Consider the following 14126-nt stretch of genomic DNA (forward strand, 5'->3'; position numbering starts at 1 on the left):
TCACACGCGCAGCGCGGTGTGTTTCCGCTCCGTATCTGAGCCGTACTACGAAATCGTCTGAAGGAACCCCTGCCGGCTCGAGGAAAACCGCCCGGCGTCCCAATACTTGATACATCCGTTCGAATCTGCAATCCTGGCCGTTGATTCCTGCTGCCGGAAACTGAAAGTTTGTATCCCCCCCCCCCCCCCGTTTGTCCACCCTCTCTCCCATGTCTCTGATACACAGATGTATGACTTCACCCTTTGCTCCCCTTGAATATCTTCCCAAAACTTATGTGCCCCCCTATCTTCTAGTTTTAGTTGATCAATATTTAATCTCGTTAAGAAATGCACAACAGTACCACTACTTTAAAATAGTTCTAATTAATTCCCCCTAATCTTGAACAACTCTCTCTAGTTATTTCTAGTTAATAAGCTTGTAAAATGTTCCGCTTAGTTGATAATTAATTTCTCCTACAATCTCCCTTCTAAAAATCATAAAGTGAATTACTATAAAAAGAACACACAAAATGACCCGTCCCCCAAATCTTACGAATATTATATTATACCCTCTTTTATATTTATAAGTAAGCTGTAAAGTTTTTTTTTAGTTTCATTATATAAAACAAAATAATACTGAAATGTGTAACCCCCTAGTTTTAAGAAATTCAAAATGTAAAACAATGAAAAAATGGCACCTTTGAGCTAACGCATACGTGCCTTATCAAATAAACAAATTGAAAAAAAAGGCTGTCTGACGATTCTAATGCAGAAACGCTAATGATGTGACCAAAGTTTTTGCCGAAAATGCATTTTTCCCATAAATTGTCGTTCTTTCCATTGTATATCGATTGTACTGCAATAGGTAGTAGTACTACATCATTATCAGCACAAATTATGATTTAGGAACATTTACCTTATCTAATAAAAATAATTGCTATTTCTACTAAATTCCTGTTTTCAATAGGGAAATGTTAAACGATGCGCCAACGTATAATTAATGGCAAATGTTGATCTAAATTTAAATCGTATTTTGTCATACTAATATATCAACAAGTGCAAATGAACATCAGATTTTAGGAAAATATACAAACTGTTAACGTAGTTGGTATTACCTGGTACGCAGCCGACTTAGGCTCAACTCTCATTCCAGATTCATAAGATAGCAATCCGTATGATCAAAACTAATTGCTTTAAATTAGCAGTCGCCATCACAATCAGATCACGACCTAGATTAGAGCGGTTCTTTATTCACAATTGATGAAAAACAGGACATTATGATACGGTTCTAGATAAACTGTTTTGGTCTCACCAAAAAAAAATCTAGTCTCTCGTTTACCATAACAGACGGTGTTTTTCCTACGAAATAACAGATTCCCAATCAATAAATTTCTCAAGCAGCAAATATTGCACCAATTCAATGGCACCCCGAGTTCATTCACTTTACCAAATAGCATTTGGGCTGAATGAGATCAAAATATCGTCGAAGAAATCATCCGGGATGTCAGGCTAACGACCACATTAGTAACATCAAAGCAAAAAAGGCTGATTCGGTGTTGAATGATACCTTTTAATGTTTAGTTATTACATATCAACCTAGTGTACATGGAACTGTTAATGAAATAAGATTTATACGTTAGAACGCAGAAAAATCTATTTCCGAGTTTCTGTGTCCAACGAAACAGTACCTACGAAACCTGTCATCCGAAAAAGAACTTCGTGGTAGAGTAGAATTTAGTCATAACATTATTATTAAGCTTATTCTTCATTACGACGGATCACTTTTCGAACGAATGTGATTTGCATTCTCAATATAACGACACGATTCGGATGCGATCGAACCGCATTCGTTTGAAAAATCAAACTGTCGTAATACGCAATAAGCTTGTTCAACTTTATACTTTTTAAAAAATTTATGCCGCCTTTTGATAATGCTGCCAGTGTTTTTTCAAGTACAAATTTATTAGTCAGCTTTTCCGTATTATTTTTTAAATTAACAACACTACTACGAATAGTTGTAATATATTATGCAATTACTTGAAAAGTAACAAATACGACTAATACCAGTTAATCAAAATTTATACGGATAACGATTTCGTATTCAATGTTTATTTTTTACCATCGTCATCCCTCAAGGGGGTTATTCCGAACAGTCACTTTAGGTGAGGTGACACTTTATCTCACTCGCGCGATCACCGAAGTCACCTAAGGTGAGACGAGTCACTCACGTGACTCTTTGTCAGGCTATTCCGGTGTGTCACCGCATTCTGTAAGTCGTTTCAGGTGACGACAAAGTGAAGAAAAAAATGAGAGATGACGACGGTGCAAAAAAAAAACATTAAATCGAATTGTTGTCCGTTTATATCATGATTGTCTGGTAATCGTCGTATTAAATACGACAAATTTTGTTGCTTTTTCAAGCAATTGCATAACATATTACAACTATTTGTAGTAGTTTTGTTAATTGAAAAAACTAATACGGAAACGCTCACTAATAAGTTTGTATTTGTAAAAGGCACTGGCAGCATTATCAAAAGACGGCACGAATTGTTAAAAAGTATAAAGTTAAACAAGCTTATTGTGTATTAAGACGGTGTGATTTTTCAAACGAATGCGTTTCGATCGAATCCGACTCATGTCGTTATATTGAGAATGCAAATCACATTCGTTCGAAAAGTGATCCGTCGTAATTCAGAATAAGCTTAGTAATAATGTTATGACTGATCTACTCTACCATGAAGTTCTTTTCGGATGCCAGGTTTCGTAGTTACTGTTTCATTGGACACAGAAATTCGAAAAGAGATTTTTCTGCGTTCTTACGTATAAATAAATCTTATTTCATTCGCAGTTCCATATACACTAGGTTGATATGTAATAACTACACATTAAAAGGTATCATTCAACACCCAATCAGTACTTTTTTGCTTTGATGTTACTAATGTGGTCGTTAGCCTGACATTCCGGATGATTTCTTCGACGATAGTTTGATCTCATCCAGTCCAAATTCTATTTGGTAGAGTGATTGAACACGGGATGCCATTGAATGGGTGCACGCCCTAAAAACATCGTGTGATTTAAGAACCTAACGACCTGTTCAGGGTATCATCCAAACAATATGTGAAATCGTTGGACTATATGGGTTAAAGTTTGTGTATAATATTTTTTTTTATTTGGGCAGTTTTGCTGCTTGAGAAATGTATTGATTGGGGATCTGTTATTTCGTCGGGAAAACACCGTCTGATCTGTTATGGTGAACGACACAGATTTTTTTAGGTGAGACCAAAAGAAGTTTAGCTAGAACCGTATAATAATGTCCTTTTTTATCAATTGTGAATAAAGAATCACTCTAATCTAGGTCGTGATCTATGATTGTGAGCGATTGCTAATTTAAAGCAATTGGTTTTGAATTTGATCATACATTTAAATTTAGATCAACATTCTGGGGTCATTATTTTAGCCATTTATTATACGTTGGCGCATCGTTTAACTTTTCCCTATTGAAAACAAATTTTAAATTTAGTTGAAACAGCAATGATTTTTATTAGATAAAGTGTTCCTAAATCATAATTTATGCTGATAATGTTGCGGTGAAACGAGAAAAGTGAGACTAGTAATGTAAGCTATGCAAGCTAGGCTCAATGGAGATATCCAAGTCAGTTTTGGATCACATACATTTGGAGGAACATCAGATGTTGCTTCAAGCTGTCCTCAACTCCTATTTGGCAGTTTTCACTTCGTTGTCTGACGTATTCTTGATGGTCACATCATTAGCGCTTCTGCATTAGAATTGGCAGACAGCCTTTGTTGATTATAAGATTAGGGAATGTGGGGAATAAAGTAATATAGGGTGATGAGCCTATTTGCGCCATGTTTCTATTATCACCTTACCCATTTGAAGCCGTTGGTTAGAGCAGTGTCTGCCATCTTTGTTCAACGCATTGAGTCAAATGGTAGCGCAACAATAGGGGCACTCGATTCGAGTTTTCATTGTGCTCAAGCACGAGAATTTTATTGTTTTCAACGCATTTGTGTTATTATATTGGTTCTTAACAACAAAGCAAAGCGGTTCATGTCAAGTTTTACGCATTCCATTAATTGTAAGGCAAGAAATTGCCGAATTAGTGAGGCACCTTGCTTAGTATGGTGAAAATCGGCTCATCACCCTATAATATCTTTTTTGCACCAGTATAGCTCCTTGAGAGTCTCATGTACGAGTTCCGAAGAAAATTGAGGTTTCGATGAAATGCCGGAAGAGATGAGGAGCAGTAAGCGAGTTTTACAAGAGAGACTGAGACACTTACTACTACTGAAATTTGTAAGTAGCACTAATACATATATAATTTCAGGAGCGGTACGGGATAGCGCTGGACCTGTGGCGTTCGATTGGCATAGTCTATTCTCATTGGCTCGGAAGTCTTCTTGGCTGGTTTTGGTAGATGTGTGCAAGTGGCTAGATCAATTCACTTGGGTGGGGGACATGTGGATCCTGCTAGTTGTCGACTCTTTTGGCCTTTGGTATGAAGCTAAATCAGGAAAGATTATTTAGCTCGACCAAGTACAGCGGCTTCTAGAAATGCTGAGTAGCCTTTTCGGGTCGGTGTCGGTGTGATCTGTTCGAGCCGAACCAGATGGACATTCGGTTCGAGAAAACTTTATGGGGAATCGCGAGTAAATATTACTTAAATTCTTTATGGGCAGAGATTCTTTTTGTGAAACTTTGAAATGTCTTCACCCGTTCAGTTAGTCAGAATAATGATAATAGGACAAAATGAGTATTTGCCTGAGCTATATCCTGACAATCACCACTATTGACTAGAACAGGGACAATCGAATTCTGGTTTAAGATGAAGGTGAAACAGCACAGTTGTGGGACAAAGTATTCGCGAATAAGAACTAACACTGCTAGTATTTTTACCGCATCCATAAATAGTCGATTGATCCGCTTCGAACCAAGGAAACAAAAAGAAAATTAAGAAGAGACGTAAGTGGATTCAATGCGAAATTCTCACTATTGTTTGTTTTATTGTATTAGCTACACCAAAATGTGCAGTTAGGGACATCCTGAACAGAGTCACAAGGTGGCAGCTAAAATGGCTGCCGTCGCTTCTGCTTCTTTTTATTTCATCGTCAAAATCAAAACATTGCATTGGCTAGCAAGACAAAATCGTTTGAAACTTGAATGTCTTAGTTCAGATTGCTTAGAGATTTTATCACTGTATGTACGCATGTTAGCATAAGCAGATGAGTAAATTCTCTTCACGGAATTTTGATTCGTTTAGGAAATTCGTACCTGTTTGTTTTTCAAAACAAATGAAACACGCGGTAAAAAATCAGCCAGCTGATTACTAAACGATACACTTGTGTGCATCCCATCTACTAACGGTATAGCACGCTCTAGCTGCACACAGATGTTGTAACGTAAGCCGAACATAACTGAACCTTTGTTGTGATTTTGACACCTTAAGTAAACTATGCAAAACGAAAAAGTTGTTGCCACTGATATATGTCAACAGATATACTTACAGTACAAAGATTTGCGTTCCCACTAAGCAATTACATGTACTTTCTATCTCTATGGCATGCACAGAACATAGCAATGAACCTAAGTATTGCACAATATTTTCTATACATTTGCGCTAATGTTATTGTTATTTATCAGTGTGCAATCGGGCTGTCTCAATAACCTATTTTTGCAACCTATGTACATTAAATGTACACCTATCGGCTCACCGTTGCACATGTCAGCGTGTGCAGAGCTCTGTGCATCTAGAACTGTGCACCAGCCTTCCCATGAGCGTTATGGCGGCTCAGAGTTTGTCCTTTCGTGTTGCTAGGGATACATTGCTCCTATGAACATCCACATATAGGCACACATGCATACAGAATTTGATCATCCCTGTTGCAGTCAATATTCATATTTGTTACGAATTTTTTCTATCATCATTATGCTGAGTAGCCAAACGGGAAAAGTTCTTTTTGGGTTTCACAAAAAGAATCTCTGCCCATAAAGGACATGAGAAATATTTATCCACCATTCCATATAAATTTTTCCCGAAACGAATGTCGCTCTGGTTCGACTTAAACAGACCGCATCGACCCGAAAGGGTTGCTTACCATTTCTAAGAGCCGTTGAGCTTGGTCGAGCTAAATGATCATAAAAAAATCCTGAATAATTGTCTATTTTTTAGGTACCACTCCTGTACTCCTTTCCCGAACTCAAGGCCAAAGTCGATAACCAACAGGATCCACATATCCCTCCATCCAAGGGAAAAGATATATCCATTTGTAAGTAGAAGCACACGTCTACCAACCAGCCGTGAAGACATTCGAACCAATGAGAATGGACCATGCCAGTCGAAGGTCACAGGCCTAGCGCCATCCCGTACAGTCCCTGAACTGTTTGAGCTGGAATAATAATGTATGTTAGTGCTACTTACAGATTACATTTCAGGGGTAGTGTCTCACTTCCTCTTTTAAAACATATTAAGTTGCAGCTTACCACTGCTCATCTCTTCTGCTATTTTGACAACGTCAGTCGATCGTCTCATAGAATCGATATCTCTGTCATTGAATCTGCCACTTTCTTTGGAACTCTGGTGGCGTAAATATCAACTATCTGAAGCAAAAAAGACATTAAATGTCAATTCATACATATTCCCTAATTTTAAAATCAACAAAGGCCGTATGCCTATTTTAACGCAGAAACGGTAATGATGTGACCATAAAGAATACGTCAGACAGGCTTAATTGACCCCTTTCGACACCAGTCTAGCCTTGCCAAGCCGTAACATGGGTGGCGGCGTGAAAGTTGCCAAATCGGGGTTGAGAACATCTTGAAGCAACATCTGATGTTGCTCCAAATGTATGTGATCCTAGACTGACTTGAATAGTTCCATTGAGCATAGTTTTCATACCTTACATAATTAGACTCACTGTTCTCCATTCACCCACGATTATACATTTGCACTAATCTGCCCCTTTTTATAGCATTTACAATGCAATGAAGCTCAATAGGGATTACACATTCTTATCACGATGACAATTTTTTTATAAAGCAGCAGCAGTTTTCAGCAAACACACGCTAGAGTTCGCTGCACCCAATTATGCGAAAAGATGATTCGAAAACGACATAAACCTAGAAGCAACAGATTTAACGGGAAACGTAGTTTCCTCAATTATCGTACTGGGCCACTGTAATTGATCGCAATGGTAGTAAAATGCAATCCCAATTGGTGAGGAGAGCCCACCATATATTTACTAAATGTTAACAACTGTTCAAATCGTTTCAATAGTCCCTCCCAAACTGAAATAAAGTATCTATTTACTTAATCGGTCGTAGATCTTCATAAAAACACTTTCTCCAAAAGGGTTCGACTAAAATTCCATAGGACCCCCGAAACAATTTATGTTCATGATACTTCTGAAAAATGCGGCAATGACCATATAGAGTAATTATACAAATTATGGATATACTATGTCCGTCATAATAATGTTTTCAATGTGTTAGTAATTATTATTATTTCATTATTTTCAATAGGAACACAATTTCCGAAATACATATGGTGGGATATGCTTCAATTTTTGAACTTCTGAATCAATAGTAGAATATGAAAAATATATTTCATGCATGCTTATATAACACAAGATTTTCACAGACTAGCTAGCATAAACTTAAGTTGCCGGTGTACGTAACAATTTAGAATTTGCCTGGCTCGCCCTAATCAGTCCTAGTTCTGAACCTTGAAAGAGACAACAGGCCGTCGTTGCGGGCTACATAGGCCGTGTGTCCGGCAATCTTAGCTTAACACTCTAAACATAAAAGACAAACGCGCGCCTCGATGGCCCGCCGCAGCAGAATACGTAACGTCAATCTACTTCTATTACTACATAACATCGCGTGAAAGTAACCACTCATTAACAGAAGTAAGCGGATAAATCCAGAACTTTAGGTACGAACCTGAACCTTAAACCAGATCCGAAAACCTTCTTACAACAAATCACGTGCCCGATACCCGAAGACCAAAAAGAGGCTTTCCATTCCCACCCCAGAACGTCAATACCAAGCGATGGGAATTAAGCAGACCCCTACCGGAATCGCAACGACTATCCCCGGGGAATAAGAGTAGCCGCGAACCCACAAACAGTAACACAAAAAACCAACATCTTACATGTAACGATGAATTTATTTTCCCCTGGAGCTAGATACTCTTAAAAGATGATCTATGCCGTAATGGAACATGCTTTTTAGATCCCATCAAAACATCTCTTCAATTGACTTTCAATACCAAGTAGAGGCGCATTCCCAATCATCTATATTGATTGATGGCCTAAATAAAATATATGTTGCAAAATGAAAAAGCTTCTATGTTTATTTGGTCTTATCCAACCACATTGTGCAAATTGAAATCACAAGTTTCATTTTTAACTGGAAAATACTATCCACAGACTAACAGGAGTGCAAACAAAGCTTATTATCTCCAACTACCATTTATTTGTAACGAACTGTTTCAAGCGTATCCTAAAACTGTCACTTTCCTTATTTCCCCATGTTTGTACCATCCTCCACATCCCAAAATGATAACCAAAAACAAATTTGTCAGACAAGTTGTGTCTAATAAAAATGACAATTGTTTGACAATTATTATTTCTAAAAAACCAACAGCTATGTTGTTGTCATCTTTTATTTCATCAGTGCTTTTATGGTCATTATCGTAGCTCAGAATAATATAGCGGAGAAGGATAACTCCAAACCTGTAACACATTCCCTGTGATGCAAATATTATTCAAAAAATCGCTGTGCAGCAGATAGATCCCTTAGGTGCTCCAATCTCAAAAATATTTCATATACCAGAGTCACAAAAAACTGGTTAAATTAATTTCAATGGTTAATAAAATTATGGAAACTCATACTTCATTACAAATTTCCAACAGGTTTACAGAGTTGCTAAAATGTAAAAAATAAAATCGACAATCAAAATTCAAACTATCAACCGCCTCACCTCAGTTGCATCGTTTTTTCTTATTCCAAAAGTCACCCCCATTAGTCACTTTCCATATTCCCTTAGTCACCTAATGTGACAAAATTTGTCACCTTGGTGACATCTCTCACTTTAAGTAAGATGACTTGAAAATTTACGATCACCTTAGTCACGTGAGATTTGTGTCACCTCACCGAAAGTGACCGTCAGAATAACCCCCTTTTTCTTCACTTTTCTGTCACCTGAAACGACTAACAGAATGCGGTGACACACCAGAATAGCGTGACAGAGAGTCACGTGAGTGACTCGTCTCACCTTAGGTGACTTCGGTGATCGCGCGAGTGAGAAAAAGTGTCGCCTCACCTAAAGTTACTGTTCGGAATAACCCCCTAGTAGGGGAACGCGGGGCAAGTCCGACACCTTACGCGCAATAATTTTTCTAAAATTAAATGAAGCTCCTAAAATTGTATATTCTGTGCATAATCCTTGTTTGGGTGGTTCTTAACAAAGTATAATTTTTTCAGCGTTTCAAAAAATTGAATTCATTTAAAATTATTGGTTGCCAAAAAGTGGAGAAAAATGACATTTTAAAAACGCTGCGGGTAAGACCGACACCCCAAAGGGGCAAGAGCGACCCCCTTTTGAACTTTCTTTTTGTCCATTTTTTTTCCATTAAAAGTGTATTGTGTATGTGTGATAAAGTGCAATTATGTGTATATGAGTATGTGTGATGCAAACGCATGCTTTCTGTAGTTTCATCGCGTAGCAAGAGGAAGAGCATTCGAATGCGTGGTGTTATGAAAAAATAATAATTAACGCTTGGTTTATATTATGGTAATGGTACGGGTTTTCTCAAGTAATTCTTTCGAGCTTTATTGCCACTTGTATAGCCATTCTAACGAGGAAGAGCTATTCTGCAAGCAGATTATATAGGCTGTTACTAGGACTCATTCACTTAGAAGTGACGCACGCTTCGTAGTAAGCTATCCGGTTCGTGTTGTGATTTTTCGGAACACTGTTGATCAAATATCCGACGGTCAATGGAAATTTTTCATCAATATCATTTCAAAATCTCATATTAGATTATACTTTTCGTTTCTTTTTGTAATATTTTTATGAATCACGTTCAATTTAATTTTTAATTTTTTTGGTCGACTTGAGACAATACTGATAAATAAATGCAAAAAACATAGTTTACGTGTATTTCAATTATTAACATGACGTAATTATAGTATAATCGAACACAACAAATATACCGAGTCGTTTGTATCGAATCAAAAACGAACCCAATCATCCAAACACCGTGTCGGTCTTACCCCACCCAAAAACTGTCGGTCTTACCCCAACAGCGCACATTTTTGTTAAATGCTCAATTAACAGTATTGAAATACTCAAACTTATCTTCAATACACACAAATAACGATATGGAGAGTAGAATAGAATGTGTGACAAAAAAACTGGTCATTTTCAAAGCTTTTGTTATTAAAACCTTAAAATGTATCAACTAAAAATAACATCCAAAAGCGCATCAGCTTTGCTTGTTTTGTTTATTTTGTTGACGTTTAATGAACCCATATGGCATCGACATGTATCGAAATGCCTAAAATAGTCGTACTAATAATATCCGGTCATTATTGTATGATTTAAAATTTGATATCTGGGAAAAGTCGTGGGGTGTCGGGCTTACCCAGGGTGTCAGGCTTCCCCCCAGTTCCCCTATATAGGTGCAGCAGCAATGTACCGTTCGTTTCAGATATCATCTAACAATATGACATGCTTCTGTTGAATTTATAAATTATATGGGCTTTTTTTAATTTTTTAATTTACCCACATCAACAACCTATGTGTTTGCCTCAGTTGAAATTACCCTATTGGCATGTATTGACAATACATATATTCGTGTCACCGAAGCGATGGTTTCTTAAATCAACTCGTAGGGAAACTGAAATGTTTTCGGCTGTTTGTTATTGTATCGTTTTGAAGTTGTCTGCAATCAAGATACTTCCAGTATGGATCAAAAACAAATTTAGTACATTGTCCGTGTGTAGATCAGATCTGAAAAATAAAACAAATGTAATAAGCCTATTTCTAAATGTGTACCTATATGAACTATAGTGTTGAAATAATCCTCCGAAAGAAGCTTGTAGATATAAATGTACCTGTAAATATAATTTATTATATAACCCCGGGGCTTCATTCACATGTAAGTCTAGCCGGAATACTAGTTAGCTTTAGTTAGTATAATAATGATAATCAGTTTTATCATTAAAGCCGGATGCTAACTAGAGCCAGCCAGAATTCTGGCTCACTTTTCTATTGGATTTACTGGAATGGTTCACATGTCTTATGTATGACTGACTGGTTTTCTATTTCTGATGGCGTGCATGATACATTTCACATGAGGTATGCGTTGCTCTGTACGCCTAATGTCGACTGCATATTATAAACGTAGTATATAATATGCAGTTATAGTATTCCCCGAGCTAATTCGCGTTCCTCAAAGAGCAAATCCTTGGTGATAATCGGTTGGGTTGAACTTAATACAAGGATTCCATCACTGTATTCTAGTTCATGGCATTGTTGTTGCTCTCATGGTGAGCAAAACATTCTCAGTAGATCGAAGATGTATCTAAAACAACACAACATAAAGAAATTTGCTATTCTCATAAATGAAAAATTATATATTGTAGACAATGACAACTGTTCTTTAAAAAAGTAATTCTATAAAAATATTTAATCATGGAATGAAACATTTACCTATACTTGGTGATACAGAACAATCAAGAAATTCAACGAGATAACGTCACATCAATAATTGACTAATCTACGTGCGGCTGTGTTGGTGCTACATTGAGGATAAATGGATTAAATCGAGTGGAGTTTTTAACAAAATGATGTTAAATCAGGTGGAAAATTTCACGCACTCTTATCCCTTATGCATACAGAATTCTTGGCAAATCATTTCACACACACTACTTGGGGGTGTTTTCCTACTAAGAGAATAGGGAAAGAGACGAAGAGTGAAAATCAGTCAAAACAGCAACAATCCCTTTATGATGATTTCAACACTAGAATTTTGGCAACCGCTTCCACAGGCAGCACTTTAAATGACTCCTATTATATTTTGAAAACAAACAGTATGTCGATCGTTGGATTTGTTTATCAAACGATGTGCTTTTCGAAACAAAGAGATGAAACAATTCTAAAGCTTGTTTTTACTCATACATATACTCTAGAATGCACCTCACAATCCCGATTGAACCAAATTCTGACGAAAATTGAAATTTCTTTTTTAATAGATGTACAATACTTATCTCCTCCAGCTTAGGCATGAGTAATGTTTATTTACATTGCATGATTGGTCTGCTCAATAAGGTATTTTTGGCTTCACACTATTCGTCTCTTTCCCTATTCTCTTTGTTTTCCTCCAGCTGTCTTATGCGAAACTGTCAATCAATTTAAGCATTGGAAATAGTTTTACACCGAGCAAAAAGTATCTGAGAATTTCATAAGTCTCGGCATATGAACCAGCCTTCTGACGATGCCATTAAACGCTTTAGAATGTCATAGGCAGACTTATGAATTCATTTATCTTTATTCATGCACTCCATAGACGTACAAATAATGTATTTCATAAAACAGTCTTATGATTTTGCTCCAATATATGCGTTTAAGAATTTCATAAGTTTTTCTCATGAAACCCATATGAGATCTGTTATTGATTCTATAAAATTATATTGTTTTTCATAAACGTCACTTTTGTGAAAAGTTCATAATCGTTTCTTATGAATTCAGTACTGGCCTGGACGTCCAAAGGAGCTAATAGTTTCAGGCCAGCACTTTTTGGTTACCGCTGTTTGAAACAAAAGAAGTGAGAATTTTAGTCAAATTGCAACAAAATTTAAAATAATTGTTTTTTTATATTATTCAATAAATTACTGTGAGCATTAAATCAGTTTCCATGGTTATGATTTTTACAGAAGATATCCAATATTTTGAAATGAAATCAGTTGTGCATATAATTAGTATCTGACACGTATTTCATAATTATCAAAATCATTTGAGAAGTAAGAATCATTATCATTCAGTTGTCAAGTCCAGTTTCCCAGTTGTCTAAGCCCAGTTGGCCAGGAAATATTGACGAAGCGTTGCTCATTGCTCATTATGTACAAATTTTAATATTTAATGGGAGTTTTCTCTTCAATCTTCTGAAGGCATCTACACTTGGCGGTTCATTTGTCCCGAATTTAGTTCTACAAGATGACAACACGAATGAACTCATTATGAATTACGCTCATGTTTTAGAATTCTCGGTGGTTTGTTTACTTTGTCAGTTGCGTGAGTTCGAGTGCAACAGGTGCCCATCTGTTACATTCAAACTCACATAACTCCCATGTGAACAAACCACCGAAAATTGTCAAACGAAGTTCATCCGGCTCATTTTGGGGTTATGTCGGTTGGTGTAAAACCTAATATCATCTAAAGGTTGATTTTTACTGTTGAGTTTTTGTCTACTAAAAATGCTCGAGAAATATCAGCCATGTTCTATTTTTTATATAAATACACAATAATATCCATAAAAAAACTTATGGCATTCATTCGATCATTGTGATGAATTTCATAAGACTGTTCTATGGAAATCATTAATACTACTATGTTTTCTGCTTATAAATGTCAGCAATTTTCATAAATGGGCACCTATGGCGTTCATTCGGACATTTTCATAAATTTCATAAGAGTGTCTCATGAAAATAATAAGAGATGGATTTGGAAAATTTCCCCTCCAAATCATAAGACAGACTTATAAAATCCATTCAAAATCCTTATGTCTGAAAGTCATAAGACGTTTTTATGGAAATTCAAAGTAAATTTTGCTCGGTGTACTAGTTTATACTACACGGTAAAAAATCATCATAAATATAAATGATGTAAAGTGATTTGCTATTGAATTTTCACTACTTGCCAAACAGTTCAAAACGAAGTGTAAGTCTATTGGGGACCTTTGTATCGAATCACAATCGAATCAACAGCAAATCACTTAAAATTGCATTACCTTGCACACCGCTTTGGATGTGCCAGGCTTTAAATTTTGATTGTTTACCATATTGATATTAACGATCCATCACATCAAGTTTAAATTATTTACTCTTGAATTGTCTATTGATTAAA

At 36.4% G+C, this 14126-nt stretch overlaps 1 long non-coding RNA gene across 1 annotated transcript; it reads right to left on the bottom strand.

The window, feature by feature from the left end:
- Window positions 1-211: 211 nt before the first annotated feature.
- On the bottom strand, window positions 212-11938 carry LOC131683267 (uncharacterized). Its single transcript, XR_009304460.1, has 5 exons — window positions 11715-11938; window positions 11284-11586; window positions 11068-11116; window positions 6445-11012; window positions 212-6384 (listed from the first exon to the last, which is right to left on the bottom strand). It is a non-coding gene; the product is annotated as an uncharacterized LOC131683267 (long non-coding RNA).
- Window positions 11939-14126: the final 2188 nt, after the last annotated feature.

The sequence above is a fragment of the Topomyia yanbarensis genome, chromosome 2 (genome assembly GCF_030247195.1).
Source record: "Topomyia yanbarensis strain Yona2022 chromosome 2, ASM3024719v1, whole genome shotgun sequence".
Classification (NCBI taxonomy): domain Eukaryota; kingdom Metazoa; phylum Arthropoda; class Insecta; order Diptera; family Culicidae; genus Topomyia; species Topomyia yanbarensis.